This window comes from Lemur catta, chromosome 12, assembly GCF_020740605.2.
Source record: "Lemur catta isolate mLemCat1 chromosome 12, mLemCat1.pri, whole genome shotgun sequence".
Taxonomy (NCBI): Eukaryota; Metazoa; Chordata; class Mammalia; order Primates; family Lemuridae; genus Lemur; species Lemur catta.
In genome coordinates this window covers 13,987,271-14,001,315 of record NC_059139.1, presented here as the reverse complement: position 1 = coordinate 14,001,315, position 14,045 = coordinate 13,987,271, and the positions used below count along the sequence as shown (strand labels likewise).

At 34.0% G+C, this 14,045-nt stretch overlaps 1 protein-coding gene across 2 annotated transcripts in view; it reads left to right on the top strand.

Annotated features, from left to right (window-relative positions):
- CDH12 (cadherin 12) overlaps positions 1-14,045 on the top strand; it is a 351,941-nt gene that overhangs the window by 284,874 nt on the left and 53,022 nt on the right. The window lies entirely within an intron of this gene.

The following is a 14,045-nucleotide window of genomic DNA, read 5'->3' as shown; positions in this document are numbered from 1 at the left end:
TAGGTATCAGAAGATATTGATGCTATTTGCATCACTTTGGTTCCAACCAGTTATTTTAGTTTTGTAATAGGTGACAATTGCTATAGTTTCTATGATAATAGAATGATTCACACCTGTATCTTCTCTGTAACTCTGTGTTTCTTATTGAAAATGAATTCTTCTCACTTTGTGTTACATCTAGTCTTCTTTTGCAGTATTACATTTAACACCAGTCAGTACCTATTTGATTCCTGGTGCACTTTCAAGGACTATTTTAGTGTCCCTACAGCTTGCAATACAGAAACTGAATGTTTCCATCACCAGTTTTATAAGGATCTTAATTAAATCACTAGGTACTCATTTGCATGAATAGTTTTAAAAAGAAAAACAAAATAATTTTCTTCTTTGCACATCAGAAAGGGAGCATATGAGTTTACCCACTAAAATATATAACATTGAGCATATTTAACTAAATGAATATCTGATTCCTTTGTTTAAATGTTTTTCCATATTTTACTACTTTGTCAATTTTTTCTTAAAGTCATCAACCTATATTTTCTTTCTAATTGTTTTTTACTTAGTAATCTGAAAGTTTAATGGCTCAATGTTTTAAGGGTGGTAATTATTAATAGAGACCATCAGACCTTAATGCTTATGTTACCTAGCCCAATTGAGCCATTCCACTAAGTATACACATTTCACATGTCATGTTGTACATGATAAAGATATACGATTTCTGTTTGTAAATTAAAATAATTAAAGAGAAAATAAATCATCATATATTAGCATATGAATACATGTGATAAATGGTTACTATATAATATGCTATGATAGTATAATATCTAGAGAGTCATTGAGCAATACTTTTCCTTTCTTTGCTATTAAGCAAAACAGAAAGAATGTAAATAAATATTTAAAAGAAGAAACAAATATTGGATTTGTTTTTCTAGCATACTGTATTATTAAAGAATATGTTCCTAACTTTAAAAGCACTAAACTTTTATTTTTTTAACTACATAAGTATGACAAGTGGTAATAGCTACTTGAAAAGGACAGATTGGGAGATTACTTTGCTTAGATATAAAAAGTGGCATTGTGAACTTAAGCTCTGTTTTGGGTTTTGTGCATACAAAATATTTTCAATCTAGAGTATGGGAAATAGCAAATATATTCCTAGGTAATGTCAATATCTGCATTCACATGTATGATAGTGAGGATTTTTCAGATCAGGGGTACAAAACCACAGCCAGAAGAAGAATATAATCCTGGTGGGTATGGGTGAAATCTCATTTGTATTAATGGAAGTTGAGGCAGAGACCCAAACAAACAGGCTGGGGGACAGGGGTGTGAAAACGGCTCCATGGTGGAGAAGTTAAGAGTGTGCATAGGAAACCAAGACGGTGTGCCTAGGTCACACTCAGGTAGGAAGATCACTTGCACATTTTACCTAATGAAAAGACAATCTGGATAAAGTAGTAGGCTTGTTTCATATTTATTCAAGATTGAATCTCTAGGTCTACGGGAGAGTAGATGAGATCCATTTGAAGCAGATAAGAGCATTGGAACTTTTAAAGCATTTGCGCATGTGTCAGGAACTTTATCATTACTATCTTGATTTCCTTTTGACAACAACTCTCTGAGATCAATATTTTCCACATTTTACCATTGAGAAAACTGATGCTTATGGAGAATAAATAAGTTGCCCAAGATCAACAAAATTGAGAGTTTTTTATAACTCAGAAGTTCAAATTCTGTCTAATTTAATAGCATATTAAAATAAAAGTGTATTATTAATATTTTCTTTTACCTGCCATTCTAAAACCTTAGAGAATATCTGCAAAAAAAATCACAGTTTATGTTGAATTGCCACTACCCATAAATAGAGAAATGAGAAAGCAGAAGAAATCCATTAAGTAGATCACTGTCATCAAATTATTTTCTGCTTCTATTATTTGAACATTTGGACTATAGTAGGAGATATTTTTGAATCAGAAGAAAGAAGAGGTTTTCACATTTTGAATCAATAAAAAATGAATCCCCCTAAAATTTTAAGTCTTTGTGTCAAGACCCTCTTAATATACTGTCATTTTGAATTACATTCTTTAGAGGAAAAGACAGAACACATTTATAAACATAAAATCCATCTCTTTAGAAGCCAATGCTCTTTTTCAGGAATATATCCCTTAGAGAGAAATTAAATAGCAAATGTGATACAAAATTACAAGCTGAGATAATACCGCTTTGAATACAGAAGTCAAGAAAACATATATTCTCTATGTAAATAACTTAAAAGAAAATTCCTCAAAACTAGCAATATTTGTTGTGACTATCAAGCAATTCTGCTAAAAAAACTTTCTTCAGATGAACTCTATGAGATTTTTTTTCATTGCCAAACAACACAAAATGATTCCTTAGAGTTTACTAATCATAATATTTGGCTTTGTGTGTGTGTGACATTACTTAGCACTCATTTCCATCCATTCCCTTCTATAAATTTGAGATGGAAAAAAATGAGTAGCATATGCATTTATATTATGCACGTATAAATAGTTTGTTATTTTATTGTTGCTGTAAAATAGATGGTTCTGGAAATATTGGAACTCCCTGCCAATTTAATATGATGATGGTGACCATGACATTGACTAATAAATTACTTTGTGTCAGACATACACTATGCAAGGTGATTTGCATTTGGATTTTCATGTAACTCTTACAACTATTTGGATTCTCATGTAACTCTTGTAACTATTTTCTCAATTTTAGAAATAAAAGAGCAAGTATATATTATTAAGAAAGATTAAGTAACTTGTCCAAGAACACTAAATTTTTGTCACTCTTTCTCTTAAGCAATAATTTGCCTTTGGTGCCTATGTCATCACAAATAACCCGGAAAACTGTTCACAACAGATAACCCAGAAAACTGTCCACCAATAAAAGCAGTAATACTGCTTCAGAAATGGAAATAATACATGGCATATTAAAAGAGATCTAACTGAAATAGTATAAAAAGACAAAAGATTTTCCTTGCAAAATGTTTCTGTAGAGTTATATAGCTTCTATCTACAACAGTCAAAGATATCTGTAGAGCACCTCCCTCTGTCAAAATAAGCTACAGAAAAATGCTGATGGTTTCCATCATGTGAATTTTAAATGACAAAACCACCTAACAAGCTGATCTAAATTATATACTGTAAGATCAAATCAATTAAGTGAGCTGGTTAATTCACATTTGGCAAAAATATTTATACTTTTGCCACCTGGACTCTTTCTTGTATGTAATAATTTTGTAATGAAGATGAAAACAAACTAAGGAAAATGAAACACTCCATATACAACATTGGATGAAAAGAAAGTCTTCATTTATAGGAAATGTAAGGGAGTGCTTGCTTCTTTTTTATTTTCTATTTCAATATAATGCAAGATAAGAGAACCGTTTGTATGGTAAATAGATTTAAATGTAGAAAATAGGACATCAATACTTGTTCTAAGAAAATTTCTTACCAGTAAATAAAACAACATTTTTTTTTTTTTTTGAGACAGAGTCTCACTCTGTTGCCCAGGCTAGAGTGCCGTGGCATCAGCCTAGCTCACAGCAACCTCAAACTCCTGGGCTCAAGCAATCCTTCTGCCTCAGCCTCCCCAGTAGAAGGGACTACAGGCATGTGCCACCATGACTGGCTAATTTTTTCTATATATACTTTTAGTTGTCCTGATAATTTCTTTCTATTTTTAGTAGAGACGGGGTCTTGCTCTTGTTCAGGCTGGTATCGAACTCCTGAGCTCAAACAATCCACCCGCCTCGGTCTCCCAGAGTGCTAGGATTACAGGCATGAGCCACCACTCCTGGCCTAATTTATTGTTGATTATATTCATTTTTTATTCTGGCAATTATTAAGTGATATAAGTGGGTTGTATTCCATAGCTCATTTGGAATTGGGTTGGTTGGGATTTCCAATGCAATTTCTTGAAAAAATAATGCTGTAAAGCATAATTAGTTTTGCAGAGCAATACAGGTATGTTTTTATTGAATCTAAAAATCAGTGGGACTATAGTACTAAACATAATAATTTGTACTTCAGTGCTGGGAGCTAGGTAATTAGGAAAGGGGAATTGGAAGAACAGAAAGAAATATCAGAGAAGACTACTCAGGCATGAAGAAGGATGACTTAATGCCTTTTGCAACAATCTGGAGGGAACTGGAGACCATTACCCTAAGTAAGGTATCTGAAAAACTGGAAAAACAAACACCACATGTACTCACTATTAAATTGGAACTAATTGATAAGCACACGTGTGCATAGAGGGAAGTAAATCTCAATGTAAATCAAGCAGGGGGGAGGAGAGAAGAGAAGATGGACAAGGACCTGCCTAACGGGCACAGTGAACACTGTCTGGGTGACGGACACACTTTCGACCCTGACTCGACCATTACAAGAGCGATCCATGTAACCAAAAACATTTGTGCACCCGTAATATTTTGAAATTAAAATAAAATTTTTAAAAAGAATGAAATGCAATAAGTTTTCCTTTCTTTCTTGGGTGCAGAAACACCAAGAAATAGAATCATTTTATCTTTAGATTCCCATCCCCTAGAACCCTCTCACATCTGCTAATGCTCTCTTCTAGATGTTTTCATACTTTGCTCTCCAAGTGCTGAAAAGAGATTTTACCCCAAATGTGCCCAACCCACTCAATCCACACTTAGTTGGAATTTGCATCTGTCAGTGTAGCTGAAGTTAAGACTTTTGAGTTATTTGCATTTTAAAAGAGCTTGTTTGTCAACCCAATATTGTCTATTTGATTGGCTTTCAGACAGTAAAATCAAGTGAAGTGAAGTCAGCAGACCAAATGAGGAACTGTATCCACGATGAGTGCGTTGCACATTGTCTGGGGAATGGTCACGCTTGAATGTTCTGACTCGGGGTGGGGGGTGGGGATGGGGGTATAACTACATGATGAGTGCAATGCGCACTGTCTGGGGAATGGACATGCTTGAAGTTCTGACTCAGGGGGATGGGCGGGACATGGGCAATATATATAACCTGAACTTTTGTACTCCCATAATAAGCTGAAATAAAAAAAACATATTAGAGATGCTATTTGATTCATTCCTCTCATGGTCTATAGCCCCTAATTTCCTCATTTGCAGACTAGTATCTGGCTCTACCATATCAGCAGAACCAAATGTGCATATTTCTTCCCAAGTCCGTGTTCAATGATGTCACATTATTAGGCTGAAATAAGCCATGTTGGGCATTCTTATACCACAGGAATGCACAAATACTAAAAATCAGGGCTTATACATAATCTCCCTCCCTTCCCCAATATGGTTGTTAAGCATTTACTAGGATGTAAATGGCTAGAAATTAGGGTAGATATTCCATAGTCTTAATGTGAGAATAAAATTAGTTAATAATGGGAAAGAGCTTACAAAAGTGCCCAGAAAATAGAGTACATGTGATGTTTTCATACAGGTATACAATGTGTATTAATCAAATCAGGGTCATTGGGGTATACCTCACCTCAAGCATTTATAATTTTTTTGAGTATCCTATAAATATATATAACTATTATGTACCCATGATAAGTAAAAATAAAAAAAAATTAAAAAGTGCCCAGAGTATAGAAAGCACTATACAAGTGATGGTTGTTATTGTCTGTTTCACATAAAGATTAATCTCTATTTAAAAATTTATTCCTTTCCTTCATATTGACACTCATGGATTTTCTAAAAGTTTTATACATTTCCTGGCATCATGACAGAACAAACGGATTTTTTACCTGGGAGTGATAGAAATGACTGCTTCTACCTTTGCAGTGCAGATGGAAACTGTGTTTCGGGTGCAGGAGGAGGAAAGTGGGAACGCCATTTAACAGACATCCGCAGTAACACAGACAAGAAGTGTGAGTCACTTCATCTATGATGCTGATGGCTATGGCAGTTGTGAAAATGGTAATATGTGAATAGATTTGCGTGATTTTAGGAGGTAAAAAATCAATAGTAATGAGTTTGCCATGGAGAGGTGGATTTTGGAACTGGAGAGATCGTAATACTACTTGCTAAGACAGTGACTAGTAGGAGAGATCTTCTAGCGGCATCGCAATTCTGTGAGCTCAGTGTTGAATATATCAAAACTGAGATGCCTTGGAGATATTCACATAAAGTGCTGGCATAACATAATGTTTTACCACATGTAGTATGAAACTCAAAGGTTGTATATAGGCTGGAGTTAAAATACAAAGAATATTTAGCATAAAGACAGTAAATGAAGTCAAGGGGAGAAATTACGTTACCTAGGAAGAGGAAAGCTTGGATAAAAGTAGCCTGAGACAATGGTTCTTGATCGTGATTGCAAAGTAGAACAGGTGTGAGTTTAATAAACCCTGTCATTCAAGTCTAACTCAGAACAATTAAATTTGAATAGTTTTGGATGGTCCCTGGGCTTCAGCATTTTTTTTTTTTTAACTTTTCCTATGAGGCCAATATACAGCCAAGTTTGAGAATCACTTATCTAGATCTTTTCTGAGAATTCCAACAAAGAAAGCTGAGAAGGGGAAAGCTGTGAGGTGGGAAAAAACCACAACTGTAGAATGTCAGAGATGCTAAGGAGAGATGTACTTCAGAAAAAAAGGAATGACTAAGAGTATTGAATGCTACTGAGAAGCTGTCTCTGGATCTAGTGACATGAAAGTTACTGGCAATCTCAGGGAAATCTTTACTAGAGTGGTGGGTTTGGTAAGCAGGTTAAGGCTGCTTGTGGAGTAGTTTTTATGCAGGAATGGGTAATAGCACCTATCTTTGAAATGTTATGTCAGAAAGGAAAAATAAAATGAAGCAGGTAGCTGGAATCAGATTTGGGACAGGGAAAAATTTTGTATGATGATCAAATATGAGCATTGTGTTTCTCCTCTGGAATATCTCAATTGAGAAGAAAGTATTCAATACAGAGAAAACAGACTCTTTAAAAATTAGCACAATATTTATAAATTGGTGGAGTTTAATAAGAGGGAGTGGAGATGAAGGAAACCTCAATGGAAATAGGAGAGGAGGAGAAAAGAAAGCTTACAGATATGACAAGAGGTTAATATTGATGTTTGTACCAGGAAGCTAATTTACAATGGATACTACATATTAATAGCAAAGTATGGTCCCAGATAAAAATTCAAAATTTACAGTGGAAGTGTCAGGATGCATTTAAGACTCTTGGAGCCCTCAGTCAGAGCAAGCTTTTTTGTAGTCCTTTTAAGTGCTGTTCATAGATTGTGAAGTGGAGGGGAAATTTCTTGCAGAGATTGCTTTGGAGAAAGTGATGTGCAGTCCCTGCCTAGTAAAAGTAATTAATGGGGTTGTTCCCCCACTCCTCTCAGGTTTGGTGAGTGGAGCCTTGTGTTCAGTAAGGACCAATAATAAAATCCAATATATTTTCCAAGAAAATGGGGGAAATACATGGACTGATGCCTGCCTCATGCTTAAGAAAGTTAGTGTCCTGAAAAAAAAGCAAAGAAAGGGAGAACAAGGCTGTGTTTGGGGAAGTAATTATATGACAACAAAAAAAGCTAAGAAATGTTTAAGCAGAGGGGAAAATCAACCCAGAGTCATGTGAAGTCCTGCCAAAGAGATTTTCATTGGAGTGAGAATCTGTGTGTGGGTTGGATCGCTGGAAATCTAGAGGCTCAGGGCATGTTCCATTAAAGCAGAGGCCATGCCATTGCTATGGAGGCTGCAGTAAGAGAAACTTCCAAAAGATTCCCCAAAGTGCCACTGCACAGCCCCAGAGAAGCAAAAACCACACCTTCTAGTAAGAACTGCCCAATCTCCTAGATTTGCAGCATCTGATGGTAAGGTGAAAACATCCTAGGCAAGGAGATACTTAAAAACAAAAACCAACCAACCAAACAACAACAACAAAAAACTCTTAGAGGAAAAGCTGTCAGGTCATTCAGATCCCAAATCACTATCCCATCTGTTGCTGGACCTGGTTGGCTTGCTGGTGGAGGAGTCAAGAGGAGAAGCCTTAAGTTTTCATAAGGATTGATTCATTCATTAATATGAAATACTGCACATTTCTAATTTCCAAATCTAGATTTGGGGAAATGAAGTGAACATAAGACTGTGTGTTACTCAAGGGTAAACAAAAATGTTTGCTCACCATGGTTTTCATCCAAAGACAAAGCTTACACTCACAGAAGAAAGTCTAGAGGAGCAAAGGGAGACAGAAAAAAAATCATGTTTTTATTATATCTTACATGTTGTGCTTGTTCAAAAACACAGTCACACCAGTGTGGGATCCTTTGAAGCTCTGGGAAGCTGAGTGATCTCCTATGTGATATCATTTTACTTTTTCTGTGAACTACAAGACAAGGTCACCAACTGAGAAAGGAAGTAGTAAAGTGACTAAAGCAGAGATTTGTGGAAAGTATATCGATTTGATATTGAAGTCACAGAGAATGGTAGTCAGTTACCTTTGCAAATTTGTATGCTTTGCAGGCAATGTGGAAGGTGCGTTTGAGGTTAGTGATCATAATTTACAGTGATATCTATCTGCTTTTCTTTGGTTTTCCTCAGTCCACCACACCTTCTCCTTGAGAAGGAAGATGAACATCATTATTAATGGTTAGGTTTTCCGAGATTGCAGCAACAAAAGGACATGGGCAAGATATATGGGCATAGGTTAATATGATACTGAAATGATAAACCATGTGTCTTGGTTGGATGAGGAACGGAGACAGAGACAAGATAATGGATTGCTGGATATGGAGAGAGTAATATCCTAGTGCTACTTCTGTTATTAGCGTTGATAGGTCACAGTGGAAGTAATTGAACAAACAAACTGGTAAGGCAGGAAATTATGATTATAACAGCTTTTGTCATACGGTTACTTCTGTTTAGAATGTTTTCTATTAGCGTACCTCATAGACCCAACATCAAGCTGGCTCAGCTCAGATTTTCAGCTTAAATGTCATAAACATAGAATAGAATTGTATAACTTTCCTTTACAGCATTGATGTTTCTTTGCTGTTTTACTTTATGTGACTGCTTAATTACTATCTTCCTCTCCCACTAGACCATAAATGTCAAGATAAACACAGTCTTAAAAAAAAAAAAAGATAAACACAGTCTTTTTGTTTGTATGTTTTCATTTTTCCTTATCATTCCATGAAGGAGGTTACTGAAAATTGTAGTTGAATCAAATATCGGAATACATAGTAATTAATCTACTATCCAAAGATATTTAAAAAAAAACAATTCAATATCTAGCCCTAAATTTTTGTGTTGTGTTTAGCTGCTCAGAACTAGAAAGTTTAAAGGAATACACTTTTCACTATTCGGAGAAAAAAAATATTGCTATTGTTATTTAGAATTTATAAAACTTAAACCATTAATATCTTGGATATTGAATGCATGGCAATTCATATTTATGTATGTAGTAAGTTAAAATCTGGAATGTGTAATGATAATATTTTAAAGGTAAAGTAATTTAACCAATAAAATAAAGCTTTTTTAAAATTTCAAAGTATTATGGGGGTACAGTGTTTTTGGTTACATGAATGGCTTATATAATGCTTGAGTCGGGGTTAAAAGTGTGCCCATCTCAGATACTGTGCATTGTACCCATTAGGTAGATTTTCGCTCATCTTGTCTTCCCCCCTGCCCACCTGCTTGATTTCCGTTGAGTTTTACTTCTTTCTATGCACACTTGATGCCAAATATTTAACACTTCCAAAAATATGTTCATCCTAGACTCATCCTAAAAATGAGCAGGAGTGGATTTCTTTTTCATTACTAAGAGATTCCATTCACGGTATGTTTAGTATGCTTGACTAAAATCCAGCTTCAATCCAACTTTGTTAGCAGGATCATTCTTCCTTGTGGACAATATTTCTATTACTTCAATTTGGGCTTATTGAAAATATAGCTTTAGGCTTTTGAGGAAATAGAGGGCATAAAATGTTCTTCAATCACCAAAGTATTTTTCCTTCCTGAATCCTTCAATTTTCAAGATATGGGGAAAAAATATTTCAGTTAAAATTAAAATGACTTTTCAGAACTCTTTTAACATCTTCTTTCTTTCATCTCCACACTGCTATAGGCAATTTCCTATTGCCTATTGCCATTCTGATGGGAAAAATTATAATACGTATAAAGAGATTATCTACAAAATTATTATTTGAAAATTATGTAGTATAATAGATAATACTTATAGAGTTTCATGTACTACTGTATAAATGACTTTTCAAAAACAAATCTGTAAGGTAGATATTATTATACTATTTTACAGATCAGGAAAGAAAGATTAAATATTTTGCCCAAGGTCACCGATCTACAGGTACATTATTTCTATAAAGTTCTTTTTTATTCAAGTGGATATGTTCTTTGCTTTCATTTCTTTTTTATGTTCTTTAGATAAGGTGAAATAAATTTGTGTGACAATTATATTTGTTTAAGAAATTAAAAAAATAAAATACTGAAAAAACAGCATTTTATTTCTATGCCAGTAGATGGTAAATCACACACAAAAAAACATGCAGGATCACTATTTGAACAATTCAATGTCTGAATTCAATCACTGAATCAACAGTTTGTGGCTTTATATATTTATTTTCTGAAGTTTAAAACTAAATGTAAATCTTCAAATGGTGATTTATTTAGTTGGTCTCAAATATATGTTTTTGAGTCCTTTACCATGTTTAATATTCTTACCAATTTGAAATAATTTGTTCTTCAGTCTTCCAATCATTCTAGTTTTTTAATATTTTTAAATACTAATCAGCTACTTGTATATAGATAGGTTTTATGGGAAGTTGAACATTGACTTCTTAATTTTTTTTTAGTAACTTTAGACTTATTACTATAAACATAAAATAAAATGTATTTCAAAAGTGAATCTGTAATGGGTTATCCCATGTTTTTTTTACTTGTTATTTGTATTGCTGAATGTTATGCTATTTTATAATTCATTCATTCACTTAATACATTTATTCACTTCAGTCCTATAATGTTTACTTCTGAGTAAACACATTAATTTGTATTTTAAGTAAATATATTTCTTTGGGGGTTTTTGTCAATACTTGGAAATTTTCTCAACAAAAAAAAGAAGAAAAATATATTTTATATTCTTTGCTCTTAGATAGCAATGGATGTTTCCATCCTCCCCATACACAGTGTAAGTCCTAATTAAATCAAAGTATAATAAGTGTAATTTTTCAAATGACATAGTTTCTGAGAGGATGCCTACTTAGCTTATATCCAAAATATTATTTTTTCTTTTACTTTTGGAATTAGCAGGGAACATTGTATCTAAGAAGTTATGCGGTGTGATCACTAAATTAACTCACTGCGTGCAATTTCCTCCTTTTCCATGGCAACGTGGAGATTTTTGTTAAGCATAGTGTGTATATTGGATGAATATGTAAACATACATTTTATTGACTCTGTGGACAATTTCTTGTCACCTGTTTTATTTCTCAATCTGTGTTGTACAAGTAGTGCCATTAAGATGTTTCATATGCGTCAGAAGTAGGGTACCTAGGAGACGATGGCAGTGTAATTACATAGCACATCACGAAAGATCCAACTTTGGCACAGCTGAAGATTACTTCACAGTTTTGAATTAATCTGAATGACCTCAGTTTTATTGCTGTTGAGATTCTGGAAATGATAAAATGTCAAGTCATTGGAAATAAAACGACAGAACCTAAACAATCTGACATGACTAATGCATAGTTCCTCTGACTTGTTCCATATTCCGTAGACTTTATTACCAGCTGTAATATTTTATTGAGAAATACTTGTCTTAATGAACGTGAGTGTCTTCCACCTTACTAAAATGTATGTCTGCTATGTATAGGACAGAAAATCCACTACTCTGTATATTCATGTTTTACGTGCACTAAAATTTCATGCACAAAATTGCAAATAGTGAATCATTGCTTTACTTCTATTACATATTAATTTTGAGAGGTGCATGTTGAAGGAAAGCTACTAAGTCAATCATTTTTGAACAATACTACTATTTCAATTTATCACAAGTTTCCCAGTGCTAGTAGATAACGGAATTTGTAGGTATACTATACGCTGACATTTTTTTAAACTGCTATTTAACTTATATTGATAGAGTACTATAAAGAATAGCTGTCTTCACATTTATTGTTATTGGCCCCATAAAATGTTCTTTTATAAAACATAAAATTCATATCTCAGCATATTGTCTTGAAAAGGGGGCTCTTTCATCTATAGTCTGCATTAAATGGTTCCCTATGGATTACCTCTGGGAGTTCTAAATTTTTTTTTCCCCTCACAGTGGAGGATCTCAGTCCTGGCTGAACTCTTCACCTTCACTAATCATAATCCCTTAGAGATGACTCCAGACTATATTATTGCCCTTGACGTGTAATACTTTTATTTTTGCTTTTAACTGTACCAATGGAAAGTTAACTCATAAACCGGAACTATCCAGAGCCCTTTAAGTTAGATTTCCATGTTTTCCTAAAGGTCCCGTGCAACTCCTCCCCTCATCCCCACTAGTCCACCCTTGCTATCAAATGTGCTGGCCATATTTGAAGTTTGAAATCCACTACACTTTATAGCTCCCTGTCTCTCAAATCCCTGCCAGCTATTTCCTTAATGATTTTTAGTCGTAGGTTCTCTAACCACATATCCTGATAGAGGAGGATTTATAGTACAATATGTAACATAGACCTCCACTCCTTTGTTTTATAAGGAAAAATTCGAAACTTTTTCTAGCATTTATCGATGGACCATGAGAATGGACTAGGACCACTCATTCCATTGATTCAAGGCTTTTGGTGTTTCTTCAGGTTCTGTGTTACAATCACACAAGAGGCAAAGAATATAGACGTGGTTTCTGATAGATCATATTTCCATTTAACAGGCATTTAAAAAGAAAAAAAAAGAGGAAATGAAAAATCACTCACATGTTCTGTGCTTTGTCCTTTTGCTTTGGAATTTGTCCCTGAGAAGTTTGACACAACTTTAATAACTGTGTCACATGCTTTCTTGCCACGTTAAACAGAAATTCAGGCATTCTCTTATTTGCTATTTTCTCAGGAGTGCCTCACTAGGATCAGCGGTTTATCTATTATGAACCACTTACACACTGACAGTAGGTTACAAAAGCCACGTTATGTCCTGTTTATGTAATTTCTATTTGAAATCAATTCCCCTTGAATAGCTGTCTTTACCCTACTGTAAACGATGGAAATACAGTGTAACCTATTTTGGTTTTCCTCTTTGATCTGGTTGCCTCAAGTTCAGACCCTGGTCTAAGTTCAGTAAATATTAAGCATCTCTGTATGATAGCCACTGTGTTAAGTGTTTAGGGAATAAAACCTAGTGAACCATAGTAATCCTAGACTATGAAAAGTTGCTGGTTTGATCAATTAATATGACTTTCCTGAACCAGGATTTCTTCATAATGTCTATATAACACTCCAGCATTGCCACTTGGAGTTTTTGAGCATTTTTTTTTTTTTTGGTCTGTAATGTTCATTTATTTGTTTACTTATTAATTTATTTAAATTTTTAGGTGCATTATTTTAGAAAGATACCTCATATCCCCTTTGAAGGTAGATATATTGATAATTAACTAAGCTAATTATTTAAACCTAAGTATTTTAGGCCACTGTAAAACATCATTTTGTCTTGTACATAAAATAAACAAGTTTTAGTTGCAAATTTAGTGCTTTTGAGACCAAATCAAATATATGTTCCATTGAGGTAACATCCATTACATGCAAATAAAGGTGATCTGCACATAATTTATAAGAGCAAGTGGTAGATATCTTTTTTCTGGGGGGTACAGTACAGATGGAGGATTTATCTGTTAATTGAGCTAATGAAGTTACTAAATTTTGAAACTGATTGTGAAAGAACTGCAGGAATTCAAAAAATAATTCAGAATAAAAAAGAGAGTATCTGCCAGAACCTCCATAAGGTGTGATTTATTTTTTTTCTCATACTTTCTTGAAACAAATGACTTTAATATCGTAAGGTGATTTGTTGAATGAACTTTACCATGCAATAAACATGTTGAATAGCTTCTTAA